Genomic DNA, 27468 nt, shown 5'->3' with positions numbered 1-27468 from the left:
GTGCACCTCCAGTTACTAAGATTTTCGAACCGTTCGTATGTAACAAATAACAGAGCGGAATTCGCAATTGTTATGCATTGAACCCTTTATGATAGCGCTCCTTTCATATTACTTATATATGTCTTAAGAGAAATTTCTGCCTCGCACAGTGATTTATCAATGTTTTGTATTGTATCATTTTCTCGCAATAGCACTCTTCGAAGTGCTCGGACTTCTGACTTGCAGGTTTTGAAGAGCTCTTGAGAACCATAGCATGGAAATTCAATGAAAAGTAATCGGTACAGCTGTAGCACGGAGCATGTTGCCCTCCGAGGCGCCGTTGATTGTATTAACCGACAGGCAGCTAATCGATACGGAATATTCTGCGACTCAAAATTTGCCCTACTATACTTTTCGTCGGCTATTCGTCGTGGGTTCGGTGTACAACTTGCGTCGGCCCTGTGCACAACAAGCTTCCAAGTAAGCCAGGGCACGATTTGACATTGCAAAAGCAGCCCACACCTGACTTTTGGCGCCATTGGTTGCATTCCCTCGGCCCTTGTAGGCATTTGCGTCTGTTACCTGGTCTTGCTAACAAGTTTGGAAACGGTGCTCCGTCGCTTACGTCTCGGCTTTGCACTACCAACGCATACACTGATTCTTGACAGAAACAGCCGATAGCGCCTAATGCAACCCATGTGAGTTTGCGAGGACACCTTCTCTGCCACTGCCATTCCTAAGAAAACGAAAGTCTTGACATCCGCACAGCACTAAACCAATCAGACACCAAGACCTTTCTCAGTAGACAAGTTCTTGGGACCGTGGTCTCGCATACGGTCGCGTTCAAGAACTTGAACGTGAAATCTCGCTGCTTACGTCAGATAGAAAAGATACGTTCTGCCTCGTGTGTACACAAACCATGGCAAAAGAAAGAACTCGTGCCTTCTACGTGCTACTGTTAATAATTCGAATAACAATGAGATCACATGATCGTTCAAACAAATAAAGTCATTCTTAAGGTCATGGGTAATATAGAGTGGCCAGATTTGTTAAACTTTTCCTTCACAATTTTCTAAGCATGTATACAATGACGGTGCAGATTCAGAAGATGGCTATATGCTATGTACCTTTTTCGCAATTTGTTACCTATAGGAACCCATTTGTGCGAAGCCCACTGCGAAGTTATCTTTGCTGTCAATGTCTTTGTTTTTAATCTACGTTACAGACACGGAATGTGCATGCTTTTTCAATATCAAAGTACCCAATCTTATTTTTTATTGTTCCAAATTGCTATTTTATTTCATTGTTATTGTTTTCATAATGTTTTGTTTGTGTGCGAGGCTGGGCAGCCTCGCACTCAAGAAATGTAACTTATGCGGGCTGGATATGAAACCATGATGTAAATGGATGTGATCAAGATTATTATTAATATTATTATTATTAATATTATTATTATTATTATTATTATTATTATTATTATTATTATTATTATTATTTAATATTATTATTAAGTCACAGCTACAGAGGGCCCTAAAAGCGCGACTGCGATTTTTGAAGGCTACCGGACTGAGTGACTGTCTGTGTTACAGAGAAGAGAAATTTTATTGCGTAGGCGATATTAGCACTGGACGTTCTCTTCTCCGAATCTCTCCTCCCCTTTCGCCTTCCAGTAGTGCAGGGTAGCCAACTTGCCTCAGTCTTAATTAATATCTTCTGCCTTTCATTTATACTTCTCTCTCGCATTGCGGTCGCAATTAATGTTGGCGTCTGAGCGCATCGGCACATCCGTCGGGCTCTCATGCTATTTACTGCGCATGCGCGCCTCGCGCGCGGAGGCCCTTCGAGGGCCTTGTGTTTGCTTGCAGAAATGACGCTGCACTTAATCGGCTCGGTGGCGAAGGGAGGACAATTTTGTGCCTTCCTCTGCTGGCACGAGCATTCCACATAAGGACACTATAACCGCAACAGCGTTCCTGGTGAGGTGATGCGTGTATGTACGTGTATGTGCTGTACGGAGAGTAAACGTGCTGCTAGTCAGATCCAATATTTCGCCGGGCGTTGAATAACACCGATCGCTTCTTGTCACTGTTGTATTGTGAACCACCAAGATGCGACGCCTGCAACACCACTGGCGGCACTACCTATCACATCAGCGCTGTGGGACGGCTGGGCGCTGTTAACGCGACAGCGTTAAGGGCCCCGTGTCGCAGAAAATCCGGCGTCGGCGTCCCGTGTCCTGCGTCGAGTGTCGTTTCAGCAAGAACCATTCCGAACCATTCAGAATTCAGCCACGCATACACAACCACGTAGACTCTTGGCCTAGCGCAAAGAAGTTACTGAACTAATTGAATTTCTCAAAGTGAAATACGTCAGAAAAATTGGCAAGTACGACTACCACGCAACCTACAGACATGAGAACGTCGGGTTGTAATTTGAATTGTAATTTAAATTGTAATTTGCACGCACCGGCACGCGCTAATCTCGGAGGAGACGGAGCGGCACGTCCGGTTCCCTGCAACACCTCCAGTTGGCGCTCGCCTCCACCGCATTGCGGCCCACGCAGGAGGCCGCATTTCTACCAGAAAGCTCGCCTTCGTGCATAGCATTCGCCGCCAGCGTTTCCCGGTAAACATCACGCTTACGTATGCTCCAGTTGCCGGGAAGCGTAAGAAGCAGTCAGGAATCTTCTAATGTTACCGCGTTCCACTCTTAAAGGCGAAGCTTAAACGTCTACCAGATTCTTCCTTATGCGCGGTAGAAGTTGCCTTGCGTTCCGCGTCGTACGCCAACATGTCGCACCCGTGAATACAGTTGGAGCGCCGTTCAGTGAGGTCACGCGCAACGTAAAGCTTCCTATCACTGCAGTGCGTAGCTCTTCGGGCAAAATAGGCATTTTTTATCCATAATTATAAGTTAGAGAAGTAGTGAAACAGTTTCAGATGCTCAGGGATGAACTAGGTACGGGCCTTTAGCAGAACTACTACGCCATTCGAAGACCATATTCACAATTTGGTTCGCTTTTACATAAGTTCACAGTGACGCAGGAGTACAGACATGTCAACACACCAGCCAATCACTGAAAAAAAAGTCACACCATCTAAGAAATACTGCCTATCTGGCCCCTGGCTGTCAAGAACTGATATTACAAGAAAAGTAAACAGAAGTGCAACACATTCAACGGTGCATTGACAGGTTTTTCGGAAAAATAAAGTTCGGCCCAAACATTTAAGAATATTTACGTGTGGGAATTCGAAAGTATTATAGTGTTTTACCTGAAATACTTTTTTTAGCGCGTTCCTTGTCCGCACAAGCCCTCGCCCACGTTCTACCTGCGCCTCATCAAGGCGAAATCAAAACGCGCCAAGCGTCTCCATGCACTCGCTTATCCTCTAGGAGCTCATAACAATAATGCGTTTTATTTTATACAATTAAAATGACTGTATAAAATAAAACGCTTTAATGTCCAGTATAACGGCACTCTTGACAATACAGTCATGACGTGGCACCACCTTCTCCCCATTGGCTGCGCCGCCATGTGTGCAATGACGCAGGCTCTAGGCACATAATTAGTCAACGAGAACCGTGCGGCCGCCGTAGCGTAAGGGAGGCGTGCTCGTTTCGCACCACGGAAGCCCGGGGTCGACTCCCACCCAGACAGAAGTTTACGAAATTTTACTTTTAAATCCACTAATTTACTTTCTTTACAGGAACCTCCCTCAGAAATCTGACGTAAATCCGAGCATTTTGTGAGGTGTTTTCAGTCTACGCGCTGTCGGTCACGCCGACTATATATGCCGACAGATTTTCGCGTAATGGAGCATATAATGCATTCGCGTTAAACGTTGAGTAATTGTTAAAGAAAAATTAAATTATGGGGTTTTACGTGCCAAAACCACTTTCTGATTATGAGGCACGCCGTAGTGGGGGACTCCGGAAATTTCGACCACCTGGGGTTCTTTAACGTGCACCTAAATCTAAGCAAACGGGTGTTTTCGCATTTCGCCCCCATCGAAATGCGGCCGCCGTGGCCTGGATTCGATCCCGCGACCTCGTGCTCAGTAGCCCAACACCATAGCCAGTTGAGTAATTGTAACGCCCCAAACATATGGTAGCGTCTTATAGTAATGAGAAAGGATGCATTAGCAAATGAGTGTGTGCACACAGCAAATGAGACTTTTGCTTGCTCGAGCAGCACCCCCCTCCCCACCTAGCTGTTCATATATGTCGCACCACGTACGAAGTAAGAACGTGTGGAATAATCTTTTTTGTGAATGCACACATTAGCATCAATTTTCTTGTCTGCGCAGGAATTTAGTTTAACAATAAAGTTTGGAAGTAAAGCGGGCCGTGTACCTAATGGTGACTTCAGAAGAATCTTTTACCTGAGTTTGATAAACGTTGAAAATAAAGGAATTTCACGCGTGGGAAGAAAGTTGCGCTTTTTAGAAAGCAATTAAAAATCCGTCATACATTGATCGTGCTCGTTAGTGGTCTCGTTGTTGAGTTTACTTCCCACCTTTCCATGCTAACGTCAGCTCTGCTCGCGCAGGTTCCAATCAATAATGACCCTATGGGAGATGCTCGAAATATGTAAAGTTCACCAGGGCACGAAGGCCTAAGATCCACTGCGAAATAGATTTTTTCTGCAGTTGCTTCCTTAGGACTTCAAGTAGTTATTGCAGGTGCTAGACGGACATCAATTTCTTTTTTATCGACATAACTGTAATTCATAGGGCTGCTATAAAATTAATATTCCTTGGACACAGATACTTCAGAACCTGCGTTATATTAGCTCATCTCCTCGGTTGACACACCTAAGTACAAGATAAATGACTCGTCAGCATCTCTCCAGCAATGTCGGTGTCAAGAAGCTGTAATTCTAAGCCATCTGTTCATTTCAATAAACTTAAATTTTCAGTTTAGCTTCAGAGCTGGCAAAAGCGAGAAGCTTAAATGTGGGGCAGTAGTGATGATGCTTCCTGTGAAAATGAGAGATCTTGATTGATCAATAGAAATGTAATAGCGTCATTATCTTCATTCACTTTGTCTCTTTTTTTGGGGCCGGGAGAAGGGGGGAGGACGGATGTAGGGCGGCTTTTTCAGTGGAGAATCACAGTAAGGCTGCAACAGCGATGGCAGCAATTTTGGCGTTAGAAAGGACCGTTCCGAGAGTTTAATTAGGTACCTCCAAGCCTTCATTCGAAAGGTTTCCAAAGACAGTTGGGTAATCTGATGCAGCTCTGCTCTTTTCCAGCTAAGCCAGAGTTAACGAACAGCACCATCAAGTTGTGCTTTTATTTTTCTATTGCTTATTCTAGTCATCACTGTTTCCTTTCTCTTCGCAGTTTATATTATCGTTGGTCTAAGGGTGGTGCGAAATGTTCGGTCTAGGTTGTTACGTGCGGGATGGCAAGTGTTAGTCGACAAAGATTCACGAAGATGTAAACGTGCATCCAGCTGAAGGCAGTAGAGGATCTCGTGATCAGTGCGGCTATTGTTGCATGAACACATTCTTAGTTATTTACTCGCATTGTGCTAATATGCCGCACGTGTTGAAGCTAACAATTTAGAGAGAACACTGCGTAATCACTATACAGTAAAAAATTATGGAGAGCCGAGTAGTTTATTTTTATCCCCGAGTATCCACGGGAATATCCTCAACAGTTCTATTCGGTACAGTTCGTTGCACGAAAGTGTTCAATAAGCTTACAAATTTATAGTCTGGTCCAAAGATGCTTTGCAGAAGTCAGCGCTATCGAACCGTAAGAACTATGTCCTAGCTTAATGCAGGAAAAAAAATTGCGCTTCCATTCGCGCACTTGGCAATAACTTATTACGCTGCGATCCCATGGCCTCCACGACGTCGAGAATGAAATTTTTTGATCTTGCAGTTCCGGTCGGTTCTCTATCTGCCTGCGAATTTCATCACAAAGTAGAACGCAACAACGCGCCACATAGCAACGCCAATGACAAATAAGGTGACTTCAGCGCACATTACCGTGAGGTGTTCGCGAATGAGCGCCGAAAGGCGTGAGTTCCGGTTGAATGATGCAGTAATCTCTCGGGCATGAAGACAGACAAAGCGTGATCGCGTTCGTATCCCCTTCTGGAGTCTTGCGCAGCGCTTCTATTAGGGTACTGGATGCTGGCCCGAGAATAATGGCACCCACAGATGGGGAAGGCAGCCAGCTCCCGAAGTCTGGGCTGATGCGGCAGGCATTGTCCACGTTTCTTCCAGATGACCGGCGGACCAGTAGCTCGGTGCAATGATTACGGAGTGCCGACCCCGTTTCAGCAGTGATCCGACTCAGGCCCGTTCGTGTAAGCGTAAGCGTGTGTGTGTGTGCGTTAGTGTGGGACTTCGATTCGCAGACGTGGAAAGCAGATAGAGCTTGCACAGAACAAGATCAGTACGGGAGGCACCACGCTCACACGAAAGAAAATGTTAGACACAAAAATGATTCCAAGAACTTCAGAAGTTACCTCATATTTAGAGGAAGATTTGAAAAGAAAGCACAACGTTTCCTTCTGTTTTCAATTAGCTGAAATGCAGCGTTTGCCACGTGCTTCAAAATCCGAGGGTATATATTGTTCTCCGAGAAAATTCATAAAGAAAGGCGAAATGCTAAAATACCAGTGCAATTAGATTTAGGGGCACGTTAAAGATCCCCAGGTGGTCCAAACTTACGGAGTCCCCACTATGGCGTGCCTCAAAATCAGATCATCGTTTTGCCACGTAAACCCCAACAATTTATTATTTTCAATTCACAAAAAAAAGAAATTGAAGCTGGCTATTGAGCTTCCATAGACACACATGATGACGGTAAATCTCCTTGATTCATTTATAGATTTACGTCTGATATACAATATCTGTTGAGGCGAAGAATACCTCCGACAGACCTCGAAGAAGGCTGAAGGATATAATTTTGCGCGATGCCTGCGAGAGGGAATTACCAAGATACATCGTAACTTTCCTATCACTACAGGTATAATGAATATTGAAAACATGCACAAACAGCAACAAATACGATCATTCTAACGTGGATCCACATTTACATTCCCATATTCATTCAGAGCTTCACAGAACGTGAACACTAACTTGAGGTTGCTCATTTTCCTTTTCTAGAACATGAACCATGGAACGAAACCTGAACATTTGGACTTCCGAGGCAGGCAAATGCCGATGCAGCACATTTCTGACATTTGCTTTTATTGGAATTGAGACGCAGGCGGGAACCGCACTGTGACCTCACTGTAACAACGCCACAAGATTCAAACTCTAGTCTCTCCTCCTGCTGTGCCCACTATAAGAGAGAAGACATCATGCGTTCGAATCACGGCATTCAAAGGGGCCTTGCGTTCCTATTTTGTAATATTGGGTGGGACGTAACTGACGGATTCGTTGGAGTAAATTTGACACCCTGCTGTAACCACTCCCTCCTTGCTCTTACACCTTGGATAGTAGTGATGTTGATATGAATAAACTATTACGACGGAGTGGTGTGATAATATTTCTTCACATCACAGACCTAAGGCTGACTGGCGGAAGAGATGCTGCTGCCGAAAATGTGCCACCAATTAAGTATATCACCGTGTACCGAGCTCACTTTTCGATACTTAAGCAAGAACAAGCCGTAATCTATACGTTGAGCACCAAATATATTATAATGAAACTATTTGCAGGACAGCGGGAGACAGTGCTGGAGGTCGCGTCAACGAAGACAAAATCTGACTTGACAAGAGAAAGTACGCGGATGCATCAAACACTGCTATAATTACGTTACATTGCGGAAATTGCTTTTTCCTTGCTGTTGGCCTAATTGCGTTCTTATTGCGGTAATTACAGACATGCGTGCACGGAAACAGGCGACGCATACAGATAGAGTCAAAATCCAGCAGCTTAAGAGAACAAGATGAGCTGGGAACAATTAAGTTGCCTCGACTGTAAGAGAATCCGGCCCCCAGTGTTTTTACCATTGCTGTATTATTAAAGCAACGCACTTGAGGTATCGGATGCAGGGGATGATACGTGGCTAGGAAACCGTCACCACTCCTTCGCTCCCTTCTCCTTGCAGGTTGTTTTCTCGGTCACTGCGCATTCAAATATTCAGGACGACCGTTGTAAGGCGGGGAAGTAACCCCATTCCCATTGTGGATAAGCTGGCAATGTACTGTACATGTTGCCAACATTTCCAACACATAATGGAGTAATCAAGCGTAACATGAAAACACAACCATCTCCTTTTCTCTTTAATTACTCTTTCATGTCTTTGGGTACACCTTTTTAATATATTATTTCATGACTGTACGTTACTAAAGCAACTGTGCGTCTTATGTTTATATATGTAATACTACTATGTAGAGCTCGCGTCCAATCGGCCTGTGGTTGCCATCGTGTAGGCGTTTCCTAAAAAAAAAAAATATTACTTAATGTAGCGCTCTCCACAGCCCAATTTTCTCGGCATGACAGTTTATTTCTTTTGAAATAAATGTAGTAACTCCTGTCATAAAGATGATGCAGGCTTGGCAAATTTAGCCCCAGTGGTGAATGTAATTTTCCTGCAGCAACGCTACCATTCAAAGTTGTTGTGATAGTCTGACATCTAAGAAACAGGTAGCAAAGCTACTTACTCGAGTTAGCTCTAAAATATACCAGAAAAAAAGAAGCAGTTTCGCCCAAAAGGCGAACCACCGATTGCGAAAAAAAAATTAGCAGACAACTGCATGAAGTAAGGCTAGAAGTTTTATCGGCAGTATAAATTTGGAAACATTAACTTACTGAGGGAATTATTATTATTATTATTATTATTATTATTATTATTATTATTATTATTATTATTATTATTATTATTATTATTAGATATGAAAACATACAAACACACAAAGGAAACAAGGAGAGACCAAGCATACAACTGCCACCAAGAGGGGCACAACGCCTGCCTACTCTTTCGGGAGGAGGGAATGAAATAAGGAGAAGAGGACAAGAAGATAGGAAACAAAGAAATAGAAAAAAAACAGGAAATTATCAATTGACAGAGACACCGACAAAAGAAAGTAGGAACACGGAAAAATGTCTATAAACGGGAGGCCATATCAGTTTTCTGCATGAAAGTTAGCAAGGCTGTATGGGCCTGGTCGCGTTTACCAGCACTCCCTCTCGGAAACAGGCAATCGTCGAGGGTCGTACACTTGAGTCCAATCAGTCCATATTCCTTAATTAGCAGTGCACGTCAGTTGTGTGACGAATGCGGGACACTCTAATGTAAGGTGTTCAAGTGTCTCACAGGAGCCACAGGACGTACACGACGGACTGTCCACACGTCCTTGACGATACAAGCGTTCGCGCAACAACACAGAGCCAACTCTTGATTTCACTAACAGTGATCTAGCACTACAAGGCAAGCCACGACCAAGGGGAGGGAATGAGCCGTTTGCAACAAGGTGGTCTGGGTGTTGCTTTATGAGGTATCGGCGGATTAACATACGGGCGTTGTCAATCATACAAGAATTTTCTGGACAGTCACTCCCGTTGTGAGCACAAGTCGAAGCGAGGCGATCAGCTTTTTCATTTCCAGCAATACCCACCTACGGAGGTATCCACTGGGCAATGAGGGACATCCCACGAGAAGTAATATTGTAGGCGGACTCTACTATACTGCGTAGAATTGGGCTATTGGCATCCTTTCTCAACAGCCTGCTAAGGGCAGCACGGAAGTCTGTAAGGATGTCGACCTTCGATGTGTTTATTTCTTCCTGTATGTACTTCAGAGCAGCATCAATCGCTGCCAACTGCGCACTTGTTGATGAAGGTGGATGAGGTATTCGAAACACTCTTCTTATGTCAGTCGAAGGGCAGAAGAAAGCTGCTGCAGCGCCTTGAGCGTCGCTGCTATCCAATGCGTCGGTAGGTACTTTAAAATTGTCTCCATATTTTTCATATAGGTGCAGCTGGGCCAACTGGAATAGTTCCGAAGCAGGCTGGTCAGACTTTTTGTGTATCTCGGGAATCGAAAGATGAATAGGGGGGGGGGTGCATTTGTTGCTTTGTTCCTTTGATGTTGTCAGTGAGGTAGTATCGTCTGAACTGCCAGCAATGGCAACGAACAATGCCGCCATTTCCCCCATGCGGGAGATTGGTCGCTGTATCAGCCAGTTAATAAGTGCTTGCCCGTCTGATGCTCAGTTGAGACGCTCTACATGATGCAAAGCTGTCTGGTCTGCTTGCAGCCTCAGGGCCAGGTGGTGTGCTTCAGTGAGTAATGGAACAGACTGCGCCTCACGAGGCAAGCCAAGAATGACTCGGAGGGCAACACGATGGTCCCGTCCAAACTGAGACACCAAACTAGGCGGCACTATCAACACTGGCAAGGCATACATCACGCCAGAAAGTACAGATGATTTATATACCTGTAGTGATGTCATCTAGTTACAGCCATCGCCTCTAGCAATCAAGGCAGCCACATATCCGAGTAGGGACTGCAATTTTTGCCGAACAGAGGTGACGGCAGGGCGCCATGATAGGCGATCATCGATAATTACGCCCAGGTAGCGGTGTTGCTGTACCCACTCTACCCGTGTATCTCCGCGGCATAGCCGGCTCCTAGTTCGACTAGCGCGTTGTCAAGGATGACACGCAATTGCGACTTACTTAGCGGGTGAAATATGCCGACCAGCTTCATCCATGTACTCAGATGTGACGTTCAGAGCTCTCGGCAAGATTCCACGAAGACGTGGGCCATGATGCGAAGGTCTGCTGATCCACAGTGCGATGCCATCAGCATCGATTGCTATGCCTATTCGAAAATCACATTCTTTAGGCAATCGGCTTGGAAGTCCAGCAAGTACGCTGTTGAAGAGAAGCAGTGATAAGACGCTGCCTGGCGGGACACCACACTAAACAGGGCGAGATTCACTTGTTGCTCCTCCAACGCGCACTTTCATTTCTCGCTCCGATAGGAAAGGGCCACAAAACGAAGCAAACAACCCAAAATTCCCACAGTCATAAGTGCGAAAACAATCGCCCTATGTGGAACCGAATCAAATGCTTGCTGTTAAAAAAATTATGGGGTTTTACGTGCCAAAACCACTTTCTGATAATGAGGTACGCCGTAGTGCCAATAAAATGCCCTGAAAAAATGGATTGCTCGCACTTTATGGTGATGCCCACTATGATGTGGGTAAATTCAGACAGGGAAACAAGGACAGTCTGGAAAATGTTCTTTCTTTCTTTTTACATAGCTTTGAAAGTGAATGAAGACCACAATGGCTACTTTGATGCGGCTACTACGTCGCTTTCCTTTCAGGATACTTGCGCAAGTCACTGTCTTAGAAAAACAAGAACCAATGCTACCTCCATATTGGTGTCACTGTTTGCAAGAGTGGCTCTTTCGTTATTTAGAAACCGCAAACCCGGACACTGATCAATATTTTAAAACGTTTAACAAATCTTTCAAGAACTAGGTTTCTTGTGTCATGAGTCAGCTTCTTTTCACTATGAGCACTAGCCGGGAAGGCGTTGCTGCGCACGAATTGTATTTGATGCAACGATTGGACTACGAAGGAGAAATGGCAGAGTGTGTTCCAACCTCTGAAAGAACACTCTTTTGACGAGTAGCACACTGTACGCAAACACGTCCACAATAGCGCCTTGCAGAGAACACCAAGACTAATTCGCACTAAGCTTGCCATGGTTCCACCAGAGTAAGCCAGGCGGCGACTTCCGGTCGATTTTTGGGCGAATAAAATGCTACCACAGAAAGTGGTGTTCTGTTGCAATGTTGGGACACTAAATGACGCTTTGAGATAATACAAACATTCTAACCGAAATTTTATTGTACCAAAGAAGGCCTTTGATGCGACGTTGTGCAAGACACTTATTCACAGCCCCTCTATGCCGATCGAGCTAATCAATTAGCGCCAGCTGCTCAAACGACGCTCTTGACACAGCGTAAACAAAAGGCTCCTGCACGGTGAGAACAAAGGAATAGAAGAGCTGCAGCGCTGTCTGGAAGTTTGGCAAAGATCAGGTCATTTACTCCGAGCCGTTGTTACTTACTGCTGGCGTAAAATCAACCATGGGTCAGAAGTAAGGTCATTTGTTCACTAGAATCTTGTAATGAGCAAATACTTGTGGTTCGCGCTCCTAACGCATCACGAGACTGCTCAAGACAAACGGTCGGCCTCTAGCAACCCGATGAAGCGAATCTACGATTTGTTCCTTCAAGTGATCATTACGCACCCACAGTTTCTGCGCAGGCTACGCCGGCAGCAATTGATTGCACTGAGGCTGACTTGTATTTGTTCACGTGTTCCATAGTCATTAACACCGGTTTAGCTTTAACTATATGAGGAACTTCCTACCCTCAGTTCATTCATTGCCTAGCAAGGGTGCCTGATTTGGTACCCTTGAAGTTATTAGTTAGTATACGAGGGCTTAGAGGTCATCTGACGCATGCGATTAAAAAGATGTTCGACATACGCCGCCATGGCTATGAGTGCTACTCGGTAACAATTTAAGGGCTAGATTCGGAACTGTTACAAAGTTATTTTTTACTTCCTCGCACCCCCAGGAATGGACGGCGGGCTGTCGGTTATTCCTATACTGTAGGAACAAGTACTTGGAAACACTACTTCAAGCAATATGTGCTCCTGCGACGTTGATAGAACACAATTGAGCACCTGTTGTGCATCTGGTTTGGCTACGATTTCCGACGCGTCTCTCTCTGAACATTAACTCCGATCGATTTGGGACCATTTTTTACGCAAAAAATTCTAGGACCATGACTACATCCATTGCTAGCGCAAATGACTATGCGTGCACTAGTGCAGTTTTCGAAGTGCACCGGCCTGAGTGACTATGCATTGTCTTGTCCCTCCTCCCGCCTGCAGGCATTGTTCACTCTCTCCCTCTTTTTTTTTTTATTCTCATCTTACTTTACTCCCAGTGTGAGGTCGCAACCTGACCCTCATCTGGTTGACCTCCCTGCCTTTCCTCTCCTTCCTATCTCTCTATTTCGCGCTTTTTACCTGCAAGCACTAATCAGTTTTTCCTGAAGTCTAAAAAGGCCTAATCTTAATATACCTTTTGCACCGCACACAACAACTAAGGAATTGCATTTATTGAATCGTTGGCTAGAAGTAGCAGTCTACCACTCTCTAGTAGTGGAAACAACTCTCTTGTAGCTATAGAGCACCACAGAGGCGTAGCTCGGCAGTACATTTCTCGATCTGAGCGGGAATGATCGCGTATGTGAAAGCTCACTCTGTCGTAAAAAGTACAATCCATTAGTTTCAAACCAGCACTGATGAGTAGTTCTAATGCCTACAAATGTGTAACCTAATTGTTGCAGAAATTTCACGGTTGCTCGGCCATGACACACCACCGTTCGGCACGTAGGGTGTAAAAATGAAGTCACTCGGCCAGCAATACAGAAGGATGCCCATGCTCGCCCACCCCGTTTGATTGCGACGGAACGTGTCCGTCGTGTCCCTATAGGAAACACAAGCACCGGATATTGGGGAAAGCGCAGGAGCCCCAACTATCTACAAGTACGGCGTGCTCGAGCGGCACAGTGCTGTCCGAGGCGCCCCCTGTTTCTGCGACCGCAATTTATCTAGACGACGAGACCAGTTAATCAGCATCTACCAGTAGCATCCAGGGCACACCCAACAGCCTCAGTGTCATACTACAGCCAAAGCAAGTTCGGCGTGCGTCCGAGTACCACGGCCACTGACAGTTGTCTACAGCGCGGTCCAAATTCTCCTTCATCCCCATCTAGTTCGGTCACAAGCGGAACGTGTGTTGGGAGCGAGTACGATTGCAAGACAAGAGCGTAGAACCTCCACTAGCTGCATCATGTTAAGCACATGTAAGCTTTGGATGGCGTGAATAAATGACACTTGTGTATTTGGTCCGTTCATTTATGTACGCTATATTGCCCATGCACCCCCAGCAGCACGCGCAAGATATTTCGCGTGCGCCACTGCGGCTGTGTCCTCGACACAGCCTGGCTGATCTTCTAGCACAAAAATATCAATGAGCTGCAATGAACAACTTAGGTGCTCTCAAATGTGCTCCCTTCTGATTTGTGTTAAAGTGCAGGCTGCTTTAATGATGAACTCTTTTGTTTGAAAGTTATATGACGCCCATAAGCAGGCAGCGTGCTGCAGTTTAAGCCTCCATTCTGCAACCTCTGAAACGACAGCTGCATTGTCATTGGGTGTCAGCGGCGAAAATAATTGGAAACCTGTCAGTTCCATGCGCTCGATACGCTTATCTTACACAATGGATTGCTCGCATTCAATTTCCGTTAGCTTCATTCCCAGACCAGTGCGACAACATCCGAATCATCCTTGAAGGCAGCCTTTAGACACACAATGGGCCAGGTATTGACGGCTATACAGGGGGTTCTTAGCTGCACCAAATTTTTGAAACATTGCCTATGGCAGATAGCACAATTCTAACCCTTAATCGAAATTACTCGCTGAAATGTGAATTCATTTCGTCGGACACATTGAAGGTTAATATCCCGAAACTGATGCAGTGCGGAGAATTCGTTTCAAGTGAAGAGACCTTGCGAACTCATCGGCTATAATTCGTTAACCTAAACATGTACCACAATGTAATTAATTTAAAAGTTCATTAGTGTAATTAAGTTAATTATTCAATTAAGTGTTTCGAATTCTCACGGAAGTAATGGCCGCCTCATCGAATAATTTAGATCCAGGGCTAGAATTGTGCTATCTGCCACAGGCAGTCGAAAAAATGTTTACTTCTAAAAAAAAAAAAAATTCCGGTATATCCCCATTTACATTCGCCGAGATACCGACCGACCAAGCGGCAGCCATGCCAAGCTTGAGAGCATATGCAAAAAAAGCTTCCGTTTAAAAGCCGATACAAGATGTTGGTGTGTGTACCCACTTTTTTTTAGGGCCAGTATAAAGCTTATTGTTCCACTACACTTTGGCAGATACAAGAATGATGCATGCTGCGCAAACGGATATTCGACTTAGCATCGTCTACGTGAGTGCTCACTGTGGCTACTTATGCATAAGTTGTTTAATTACAGTCAAGTGCGCCTTCTTCCGGAACGTCCCTTTTCTCGACAAATATGCATGTTTCTCATTTGAAAAGGTCAATGTGTGTCAATTAAGCATAAGATATGGACAGCAGCCAATTTTATGTGCACTGTTAAATGTGTATACTCAAGTGACAATATAGTACGCAAAATTTATCATGCATTTCTACCTTCATTCTGAAAATCCTCCTAATATGTGAACGCGCATAAAACACATGCAATTTTACGCTAGCCATCTAACGAATTTGCTATTGAAATTATCAATAAGGCGTTGTCTATAAGAAGCCTCCATGACTCAGTCGAATCAAAAGGAAGGCAAACTATGTATAAATCTTTTATATTGTATTCAATCTTACTTAACCGCAATATTTCCCATACTCCCGAAAGTGTCAAGTTGCCCTTTCATATTCTGCGCACACTACTGCATGCTTCCATCATTTCAAAGTGGCTCGGTTTCACTGTATACCAATGGACGAGCGTTTCGTCCAAAGAGCGACTCCAACGTACTCAAGAAATATCTGAAAATGCAATCTGCTCGAGGATTACTCAAAAAGACGTGACCGCTGCGATCTCTTAAGAAATCCGCTCCTGAATTCAGACGTAATATGCTGTTGCCTCCAAATACACGCGTAGTATTTGACAGACTACAAGCCCTTCAACTCAGCGCGCCAAACATCGATATGACAGGAAATTACCCTGAAATATATACTTAATGCATTGTACGTTTCGACGGCATCGTCTTCCCGAAAGAGAAAAAAAGCCTTCAGCGATTAAAGTGAGAAGTGCAAATGCTGTATGGTATCACACATAAAACATACAGCACATCATTCGTCTCAATAAAGGACAAGCGCAAAACAAGCATCCAAACCACATAATTTATGATCAGGTGCTCCTACTAACAATGCGAAGCACGTAGCGCTCCCCACATACGTCTCCGTTAAAGATTACTGTGGCGCAAGCCGTGGATGCTACGACAGCCTTCCTCTTTTTATATACATTCTTCTTTTCAGTGTTTTATTATTGAACTTTGTCCGCCAGTTGCTTATGATGATGATTTACGTACTAAGGCAGACACCCACAACGTGGCATCGACCAAGGTGCATTTCTGCGTGTTGATTGTGATGATGATTTTCATGCAATGGCACATATATCCACTGCGGTTTCTTTCCCCTACGCCAAAGACGCAAGAATGGAATGGACAAGTTTGTATCATTACATTAACCGCTCCGCGAAAGCATCGCTTCAAATAGATTCCATCATGTGCGTTTAATCTTTTTTTTTTATATTCATTTTTTGTGCGATGCGAGATGCAGGCATAAATACCGCTATATTCGAGAAGTCGTATGCAAGGTCCGCGATGCATTTGTTAGAGAGCACTCTCTCTAACTCAATTGTGGCAAGTCCACAGGTTCTGACGTGTCCATTACCGTGGCGACTTTCATGTACTATCCCACGTGTAAGAATCTTATAATTGAGGGGAAACTGTTGCAAGTAGGACATTCGTCACCTGTTCTCAGAATGAGTGCCACCGTACGCATTAGTAGAAAGTCTAATCCACTTCGGCTAATCCTCTTAGTTTTCTCTGGGATACCATGGAGAAATGGTGCAGCCCGTAAACACATCATGACGACAGCGCACTTACTTTCCTTGAATGCAAACACGTGCCCCTAATCGGAGAAGTAATATTTTATGCAGCGTACTGTAACCCCTAAATCCTTCGACAAATCTTTTTGAATTTCTCAAGCTTCCGGTTTATGGTTGAGAACTTCCAACACTAAAGCCCCGAACGCGAGCGATTTCACTAGAATAGCAGCTTGGGCTTGTTAGTTTTCCATCCTGGTGTTAGCAGCGCAAAACGTAGAAGGGACGCGAAACGAGAAGACGACAACACGAGCGCAGATTTTCAACCTACTACTTTCAACCTACTTGTTGAAAGTCAGCGCTCGTGGGGCCTTCTCGTCTCGTGTCCCGCCTACGTGTTGCGCTGTTAACATCAGGAGCGGTTTAAGTTTGGCACCTTCACATGAGCTTAACGCTACGCGTTCTCTATTTATTTTCATTTGCTTTTTACTTGTGCTGAGGATCTTTGCTGCCCAGTGCGAAATGAGAGCCCTAATTGGTTGTTCAGGAATATTATTCACGTGAAGATGTAATAAGATATGTCCTCATTGGTTGGGGTTCGACTATCATCGCCTTCCCCCTTCCCCTTATACACACACAAAGACACACCTAGATTATAGCGAACGAAAGGTTGAAACTGCTGCTGCGGCGGTCGTCATTCGTAAATGTAACTTACGCGAGAGAAAATACGCGCAGCTGCCCAAATATTTTGAAAATCATGCGCAGATCAAATTATAAGCATCTGCGACCAATCTGGGGGTCAGACGGAATTGATTTCTAGTCTGGCTAACAGCAAATACCAGTCACCGGGGCGTTTAGAACCACCGCCGTAATTGAAGTAAAAACTAAACCGAAATGTACCTTTTTAGGTATAGAATCGAAAATTAGGAAGCTTAGCGATAAATTTATGATCATCTGGTGTTCTGCAGGGAATAGGAAGAAATCAAGAAAGCTCTCTCGATTGCGTGCATCATAGAAAAGATAAAATGATAAGGGTATAAAAGCAAAACACCGCATCGAAATGAAATGTTGGTAAAACACGGGAAGCTTTACACACCATATGTGACAACATTTAAAGTTTGTTCTCACCTTAGTAGATGCATAAGAGAGAAACAAGCTATTGCTGACATTTCTTTTTTACAGTGGGGTGTAATTTAATAAGCGTCGCATCAGCGGGCTTCATGTGGTTTCAACTATAAGCGAAGAATATTCTAATAAGCCTGGACTCCATAGATATGAATCCGTCTGCTAGGTGATGCGAGTATGAATAGGTACCTTACAACTGAAAAATATCATTAGGTTAGGTACTAAAAGCGAGATGCGCAAATACATGGGTTCACAAGAAGGTTTCACATTCGATCCCGAGACTGACCTTAGGGAATTTCTCACTCCAGCCAACAATTTACCTGATTTTCTGTGGCCGAACGCTGGCATGTGACAATGCGTACAGACGATGAACAAGCTTGACGATCTTTCATAAGAACGTCAGCCAATTTTAATTTGCTGTATATGTGTATAAAACTATACAATTGGCAGTAACAGTGTCAGTATTCAAACCTACCCCCTACACATGCCTAGACGTATTGCATTTCCGTAAACTGGGACACATAGTCGCAAGAATTCTCACGCGCAGGCAGTTCACATGTAGGTGAACGCCTCCATCGGTCGCGGTCATACATGTTTAACCTATGCTTGCAATGCGGGTAGGGCAAGAGCAACTAACGTGCACTTGCAACGTGAATATAATGACTAAAATTGTGCCTCTAAAATATCCCTTTTCAACATTACAGACGCACGCGTTCAATTTCCTGACGTTCTTTGCCTTAGGAAGAATATACACAAGCGGTCAAACACTCCCATTTCTTCTATGTTTTCATCGGGAATCGTCGGTGTGTTGTATAATGAAAAAAAAAAAAAACTTTGAAGTTCTTTCGTCGCACCCTTTAAGTTTAACCCATTTTGAAGTACTTTGTCCACGGCCTGCACGACATATTTCGCCGACACCACATATTTTGTGCATTACCCAGGTCCAGGAAACAAAGTGTCGATGAGAATTTCGTACAGTACTTTACGTGACATACTCTGCTATAATACTGTACCGAAAAAAAATTGTTTGACGAAAACAGAAAAGACGCAACCGCATTATTTATTTAGCCTCGTATTGCTTAAAGCATGGACGCTGACGACGTTACAAACCATGGCAGTACTCTACCCATCCAGAGCTAAAATAATTTAATTTAGTTGCATCATTCACAACACGAATAAACAAAGTGGGCTAACGACGTGTCTGGAAATCAAATGTGCTGAACGTTGCATGACATATTGGACATTGCTGCAACAACCCAGGCAAAAGAGAAGTGCCTCTCAAAGATCGAGTTTAATGTGTAGACTACTTTGCACAGCGATGCGTACCACTTAAGTTGGTCCTTTTAACGATAAAAAAGGCTGTACTAATGTCAGAGATTGATTAAACACATTCCTAACAGACACGCTAAAGAAAGACAGCTTGTAAAGAGGAATAGTCCGAAGTAGGAAAGCGCATCAAGATAACCTAGATGCTATATGATCCGCAATAGGACAGAGAAAATGTTTGCACTTTTCAATTTGTACACTCGCTATGCACTTTTTCTTTCGCACTTTTCACATTATTGCGGTCAACGCGCGTTTATTTCCGCGGGTACTTGTGTTTGTGATTATCGTTTAAGGTGTTTTTCTGATATGATAGATCCACAGCTCCACATCATCAGCGCATGACATCCACTTGCTATTCGGGAAAGTAAAATAGAAAGAAAGAATGGGATGATGTCAGTTTATTATGTCAAATTTTATTAATAATTGTGACTAACTGCTCTGCCTACGTAAAACCTATATTTATAAACTGTACAACTTAATATTCTCGCGATATTTGTTGTTTGCGTTCTATTTTTGCATGGTTGTTACAAGGCAAAACTGCAGTCAGCGACCGAACCCACACTTAGTGCTTAGTAGCCCCAAACTACGGAAAAACAAAAAACAAAGAAGACCAACAATCTTGAGAAAAAAACACGAAAAACAAGCAGTGCCGTCTCGTGGAAATATGCGAGGACTGAATGAAATATATATTGTCACACTGTAGGGATGGTCAAGCACACAGCAGGACGGTCAAGAACACTATTAATTGGTCACATCGTTCGGCTAAAGCCGTACAATCTCGCACTTGATGCTTCACTCTCACCTCCTTCGCTGTGCCAGTGCTTTCATCCGAGGAATAGTGTCGCTAGACAAAGACTGCAGCACTATGAAAATACCGGCGAATACGAAGTAAATGTTGTTCCACGCAATTTTGGCAGCTGCTATGCCGTGTGTCACTTGTTGTGTAAATATTTGTAAATGTATACGTCTTTGTGCAAGAATGTGGTCCTTTAATTGGACTCCAGCTCCAAGTCTCCACTATATAGTGACATCTGCGGATCGATGATTCAGGAGAGACACTTCGTCCACCCGAGAAAGATTGCACGAAAGAGAGCAGACGCATGGGGTTGATTAAGGCACGTATGTGCCACCGAATGAGAGATTTTGCGACAAAGAAAACCGGTTGAGAGGTGAGAAAGAAGGGAAAAGGTAGACTATGTTTGCAGATAACGAGAACGGAGGGATGATTTCGGCCAGCGTGAACGTAGCAGAGGTCCTGAAGATGTCCTTGCCAGTGCCTTTTTACTTTATTCCCACCTTTTTTTTATCATACAGAGTGCAGACTAGAGCTCTCTCAAGCAGGCCTACCCTGTATGTCCTCCAACAGTGAATTACCTATCTCTTCTCTTTACTTACTTTTTGAATGATTACGAGCTACGACTAAAGCGAATGCAACTGTTTAATGATACTGCATGCAGTGTGGACAGACCGAAGGTTTCTTCAAAGGTGATTTACATAACTCTTTAGAAATAATTACATACCTTGAGATAATTGAATAAAGAGCGATCCCGCATAATATGTGCGCGCATGACAAAAAAATTCATGCTGTTTTACATCATCGGCCTCGAGAGAAGAACAATGGCATCGAACCGCCTGCCTTTAATTCAATATGCGTGTCACGGGAAGTGTCTTGTGCAATTATAGATAGCCAGCTAGAATTAGAAACATTACCGATGTACGTTCGGGCGGGCCGTGGAGCGGGTGCACCAATCTGGGACTGTTAGTTCTTTATTATTATTATTTATTATTATTTAGAGTGAGTCTACTCAAAGCACATCTCACCATATGACATAGAGGCCGCAAGTTTGCTTTGGATTTGCTGACAAGCGGGAATTAAAAAAGAAGGGAGTCAGAATGCGATTACAAAGCACTATCACTCGGCAGCAGGGTCTATCCCCCGCCCCACGCCAAGCTCTCCAGGCCTCAGTCTTCCATCCTTCGCATGCTGCAGACCTGCTGGTCCTATACCAGCCTGGCCAGAGTCAGCAGGTACGTGGTCTCGTTTGAGCCCAACTGTCCGGATTGCGGAGATCCCTCCTGCACTTTAGAACACATGCTTAGGCGGTGCCCCTCGTTACGGGACCTGGCAGTGGTCTGGCACGGCCTGCCCGTCCCAACGTGGGAGCGGCCCACGACGGCTTCTCCTTCGTAAGGGTGTTTCGGAGTCACTCCTCAGGAGCTGAATAAAGTTCATTGCCTCCCTGCATGCCTGCCTGCCTGCCTGCCTGCCTGCCTGCCTGCCTGCCTGCCTGCCTGCCTGCCTGCCTGCCTGCCTGCCTGCCTGCCTGCCTGCCTGCCTGCCTGCCTGCCTGCCTGCCTGCAAAATGCACCTAATTTTTGGAGAGTTGTCAAGTGTCGCAAGCGTTATCATATATTGGGGCGTATGCAATGTAGTTACAATAATGCGTGCAAAAAGGAAAGGCCGCAGAGAGCAAAGACATATCTGCGTTGGCGCGAGTTCAGGACAATCTTAATTGCTTTTCTTCAGATGGGTGCTTCTTGCGAATCTGTGAAGCGCCCCTGACATAATTTCGAGAAAACTAAGGATTGCTTTATTGTCGAGGAGACGAAGAATTGCCGCGCAAGCAGTAAGTGAAAAAAACACATACGCTAGCACTAATAAAAATAAAAGTGGCTCATTACTACGACCAAGAAAACGATGCTTTTAAATTTAAGTGTAGGTGTTAATATTTCAGTCGCGTATACGCACATGTGATTGCTACATATACCATTAACATCGTGCCTCTTCATTTTCTATTAGCTTCAAGGAACATAGCACAAAAAACGTGAAGTACACTAAAAACAGGCCACTATCACGTCGTAAACGCACATATCAGGAAAAAAAGTTTTTTTTTTTTATCTCTGTCTCTGTCCTGGCGCCCTTGTCATGACTTTATAGTGCCGTTAATTCTGGCAAGTGGAAATCTCCTAAAGCTCATTTTTTTTATAGGACACCCCTAAGGTTTCTTGAAATGTAAGCGGTATCGGGTCATGTTTCTTTATTAATATTTTTTAACTTTGGGCTGTGCAAAGATGTTTTGAATTCTGCGAAGCTCGCGGTTTTTCTTGCCCTTAAGGCGATTCGTTGCAGCGCTAGCGTTACTCTGAAACACTTGAGTTCTCTTTCCATGACCACGCTCTTTCCTATTCTCCAGAAAACTAAAAACAACGTAGGTTGGAAGGGTATCTCAGAAAAAAATGCCTATCTGCTCAAACAGCATACTTTTATAGTGCTTTCTTAGCGCTTTCGGGCATCATGCATTACTTTCGCCTCCGCCTAAACTGGTGAGATTTTTCTTCCAGGAACGACAATAGCCTGAAACTACTGACAGTTCAATGTTTACTTGAACCAAAGTGATGAACAATGTTGCATGACTTCACGGCTGTTTGGTTCTCCGTCTCCGAACAATGATTTTAGGTTTGACTTCTCACGTCCATTATTCACTGCCAGCAAAAACAGCACTCGTTTGCTTTACTTTGAGCCGCACCACCCACCACAGCCCCCCCCCCCCCTCCTCCCAACCCGACCACAAAGAATTCAAAGTTTGAAATAAACTATGAGAAGAAATTCTACGCGCGAGATCATGCTGGCCCATCCAGCATTTCTCATGCCTATTTTACCCCTATTTCTCGTTTGCTTTCCGTGCCAGCCATTCCAATGGGGTCAAGCGCAAAGCAATGCTACAAATACAAGCAGCTGTTACTTGTTTCTTTCGGGGAACACTGTTCTATGCTCTATGGGAATGGAAGTGGAGCCACCAGCACTCCAACCTGATTGAGCGGCGCCCGCGTCGGCAGCCTCCAGGAAGCGGAACTGCCTCTCGAGCGACAGCAAGGCTGCCCTGGTATACTCGACCGAGAACGACCACAGCTCTGACGACAACTACGGGGCTGTCCAGAGCCAGAAAGCAAAGTGGCGGATGCTCAGGGCCTCTGTGAACACGTCTACTACGAGGACTCTGCAGAGTTCACCCAAGTACAGCGTCCTTTTCTTACCTGTGCTACCCTTCGACAACATGAGGCTCCTCAACAGACAAGTTGCATCGGATGAAAAAGAACATTGAAAAAGAACCGCCCAGCAAATGGACAATATTTTGCGATTCGAAAGCAGCCCTCCAAAGCTTGCGAGGTTTACGACATGGTAATTACGAACAGCTGGTGTCCTAAATCAACGAAATTCGTCATTGCGTTTCTGAACGAGGACACGATATATTCTTTCAGCGGCTGCCGGGACATCGTGGCATCGTTGGTAATCACCTCGCCGATGACGCTACCTGACGTGCCCTGACTGGAGCACAGACACTCCTTATACCTTCATTGAGAGTAGATACTGCAAGACAGCTTCGCATTCTCGCTAGTACCATCATGTTCAGTTACTGGCATACACCACGGAACTCTAACTGTCGTTTATACAGCCTTGACCCATCACTGAAACTGAAATTACCAGCAAACCTTTCACGATGTGACGCAACATTGCTGTGTCGGCTGTGGGTAGGAGTAGCATTGACTAACTCCTAGAGTTATCGCAGTGGAATGGCGGACTCACCGATGTGCGCTAAGTGCAAGTCTGAAGAAACCGTCAGTCATCTTCTGTGCCACTGTTCTCGCTTTTATAAGCAACGTCCGACTATCCAGTGTGCCTTGAATAGACTGGACGATAGGCCATTCACAGAAGCAAAGATCTTGGAGCCTGGCCTCACAGTTCACTATCCCAGAAAGCAATTCGAGCACTTCACTACCTGAAGGTAGCAGATTTTAGTGCCCGACTGTAGACATTCTACACCTAACTTAGTGCATGTGAAAGGGTGATATAGACTCCCCACATGTAGAGTAGCAAACTGGACTCAGTCTGGTTAATCTCCCTGCCTTTCCTTCTTCCTTTCTCTCTCTCTCTCTCTGTTACTTGACTGTTTTCAATGTTAGTGATTGCAATTCATGTCTTCGAAGGGTAAACTATTTTGAGAGCATTCACATGCTTGGCAGAAAAACAAAAGTTGGAATAATGAGGCCAGCTTTGTTTGATAACGCATGAATGAATCTTTCCTCGTATATATGATAAGTAGGCCATGCAGTAGTAAGCAGCTGAATTGTAAAGTAATTGAGCTCCTGTAGTCTCAGTTTCAGGCTTTTCTTCCAGAATAGACGCTAGGGCAAAAATTTCTCGAGATTTGGCTCCCTCCTGAAGGAAAGGCCCCATTCAGTTCATGCTTTTACTTTCAACGCGACAACCCCCGCACATTGTGCATTGTAATGTAATATTCTTGCACACTACTAGATCTCCACACATTGCGTTCCTATAATGTCATTTTGACAATTGTCTGCAGGCTCGTCGCTTCCAGCCACCAACTGCATAATGACGTCGGGTAGCCGAACACGTCGTGGAAAGCAATGACTTCGTCACTTCGACGCTGACTGTATCTTGCAACGATGTCGCCCATATCAGCTTCTCACCGAGCTGCTCACTGTAGCTAACCATAACAATAATTTGATATTATAGCCGTATTCCTCGTGAAAGAATCTGCATGCATGCTGTGTTCGTTAACTTAGAAAAATTAGGTTAATCGCATGCCTTGTGGGAAAAGCTAATGAATTCACCACATTACCTGGTCTTCACCAAGGAGTGAGCTGATTGATCGTTGGTGATGAACTATCCGCGAAGATTTCGATGGCGCGATTATGGGCAGAGTTATATAACCTCGCAACGCCACCTTCAGCATGTTCAAAAGATATTTCCTTTCCATACCATGTCGTCACGGTTCTAGAGCAGAACATTCGCAATCTACTCTCCCGAGAGTGACATCATCGCAATCAGTTCTTCAAAAAGTACGCATCAGTGCTTCTTCCAGCAGTCAAACAGCATTACAGGCGTTCGCCCGACGTCTTTGTGAGCATCAGACCAATGGCCATTAAAAATTACGAGCAAAGCAAAATGCACGTGCTCGCATTGTGACCTATATTTTTTTTAATAAAGCAGGGATACCTATTTCATTATGGCAGTAAATAACACCTTACGGTTACGATTACATGATAGAGTACCCAAGGTTACTATAAGCGAGAAATTAGGTCCGCGCAAAGCAAAAAATTTTGCTGAAGCCTTGCCACCTGCACTGCGTGCAGAACAAACGCCGTTTCACAGAAAATGAACTGGTAGCAAAACAACGATAACTATTAACAAGGCTTCGTTCATCTAATGAGTTAGTAGAGTTTCAAGACCAAATAATTAAATTACCCTTTTGGTCTTTTTTCCGAAAGTGGTTTCTCCCATTCCTGATTATCCTTACCTCAACAGGATGAAGATTGAAAAAGAAAAATTATTGCCATCGTGATCTCATCAAAACAAGCTTATGCTAAAACTCCTAAACAATGAAGAAAAAGAAATGAGTAGGCTCACAGCAGATGGCGGCCGAGGTAAATTCAATCTGCAGGCAAAATGCAGTTAAGCAGATAAGATTACGGCGTAGACTCCTGCGTCATTGAATTAAAGAACGCAATCAAATGAACACTTGTGTGTATAATTCCTCAGTAAATTCGAGCACTCACAGAACAAATGCAATGGCCTCAAGAGCCGTAAATTTTGACGTGCGTTAATGGCAAGAAAGATAGCTCACAAGAAATCCAGTAAGTCTTGTCATTAAAATAATTGGGCGCGAGTGGATTAGTGTGTCACTCTGACGAAGGTCGGAACGTTAGTGAAGTAAAGTTGCAAATCTATTTCGCAAGCTAGTTATTTTTCTTCAGATATGCATTTCAGCTTCTAACGTTATTTTTATTCATAATTTGCTGCGCCACAAAAGAATATAATGAAAAGTAGAGATAGCGCGAGCACTGTCTCTCAACTGCGGAACAAATATACGCACTGAATAAATATACAACATGCCAAATAAACATATGTGGTTTTCAACATACCTCCAGCCTAAAAATGGTGCTAGTATCGTCTTTCCTGTTCCTTGACTATGTATTCTTGCGCTGTAAATCGTGAATATTAGCCAATTGTTAATATATATATATATATATATATATATATATATATATATATATATATATATATATATATATATATATATATATATATATATATATATATATATATATATATATAAACAAAGAGGGAGAACTCTGTGCAAAAGTAACAACAATAAAGTATGGGTTAGTTATTTATCAGGTGCTGTGTGCTATTGATTGGAAACGGACAATAAATATCGGATACAGCAAATACATACCTTTGGTCAAATTAGCTCGCTTAATTAATAAGGCGCACATCACTTGCACCGAAAATTGCAGCGTGATGGCAGCTAAATGAATATATTCACTAATTTACTTAGCAAAACTGTTCACTTCAGCGCACATGTGTGAAGTGCACAGTTGAAGTCGAACAATAATTCAGTTCATAGGCTTTAGCGGAAAGGATGTTCTTATCGCCAGTTTCCTGAATTAAGACCTCAAAATCTAATTCGTCACAAAATACATTAATGCCTAAGATAACAGTTCTGGGTAATCCATCTTCTACAGTGTTGACAAGTGCGAACTGAAACATCAATGCATTTTCCTACAGAAATTGAGCACGTATTTCTTTAAACTACTTTCTAATAAGCTTACACCCTTTGGGGCCATCTTATCCTTAAACAATAATCGTCATCTGCCTTGACATCTGAACTCACTGTTTTCCTGTCAAGAAAGCTATGACACGCTGATAACGTACATGCTGTTCGAGACATGGAGAAGCCGAGCACGCAGCATTAAAAATTGGAAAGGCGCGCAAGATAGATGATTATTATTGTTCGCGAACAAGATAACTCCGAAAAGGCGCAAACTTGGTGAGAGTGTAGGGCTATGCTCCCATCACGTCTGCTGCTGAGCAAGAAACAAATGGGGAAATACAATAAAAACAGAGGAGAAATATAAGCGCTCAGAACGCTTCAGAGAAAAAAAAATACGTATTGATTAGCTGCGCGATCAAGGATTTTGCACGATATCTATGTAGCGATGTTGAGCGCCAGAAATTGTTGCATTTATTTCCCAAGGTAGACTGGAGGCAGTCGCTACGAACAAGATTCTCGTCTAGACACTTATGTTTTTCTGAAAGGAAAATAGTACGATGGGCTCGTGCCGTTATCTATAGAGAAAATTGGGAAGATTGCGGTTTCTCCCATTAGTTAACATTCGCCTTTTCTGATATTCTTGAATGACTTTTTGCGTATTCAATTTATTTTCTTTTTTTCTTCACACTTTTGCAAATTATACGAGGACTGGGTTCTGCTTTCCGCTTGCTTGTACTGAGATTGCGAGATTTCACAATTACTTTGTTATTCGTCATTGCACTGTTACAAGACTGAAGAACTAT

At 43.9% G+C, this 27468-nt stretch overlaps 1 protein-coding gene across 2 annotated transcripts in view; it reads left to right on the top strand.

The window, feature by feature from the left end:
* LOC126531388 (glycine receptor subunit alpha-2-like) overlaps nucleotides 1-27468 on the top strand; it is a 67710-nt gene that overhangs the window by 21082 nt on the left and 19160 nt on the right. The gene's annotated exons all lie outside the window — the stretch shown is intronic.

Source organism: Dermacentor andersoni, chromosome 5 (assembly GCF_023375885.2).
Source record: "Dermacentor andersoni chromosome 5, qqDerAnde1_hic_scaffold, whole genome shotgun sequence".
Taxonomy (NCBI): domain Eukaryota; kingdom Metazoa; phylum Arthropoda; class Arachnida; order Ixodida; family Ixodidae; genus Dermacentor; species Dermacentor andersoni.
This window is presented reverse-complemented; position numbering and strand designations above follow the sequence as displayed.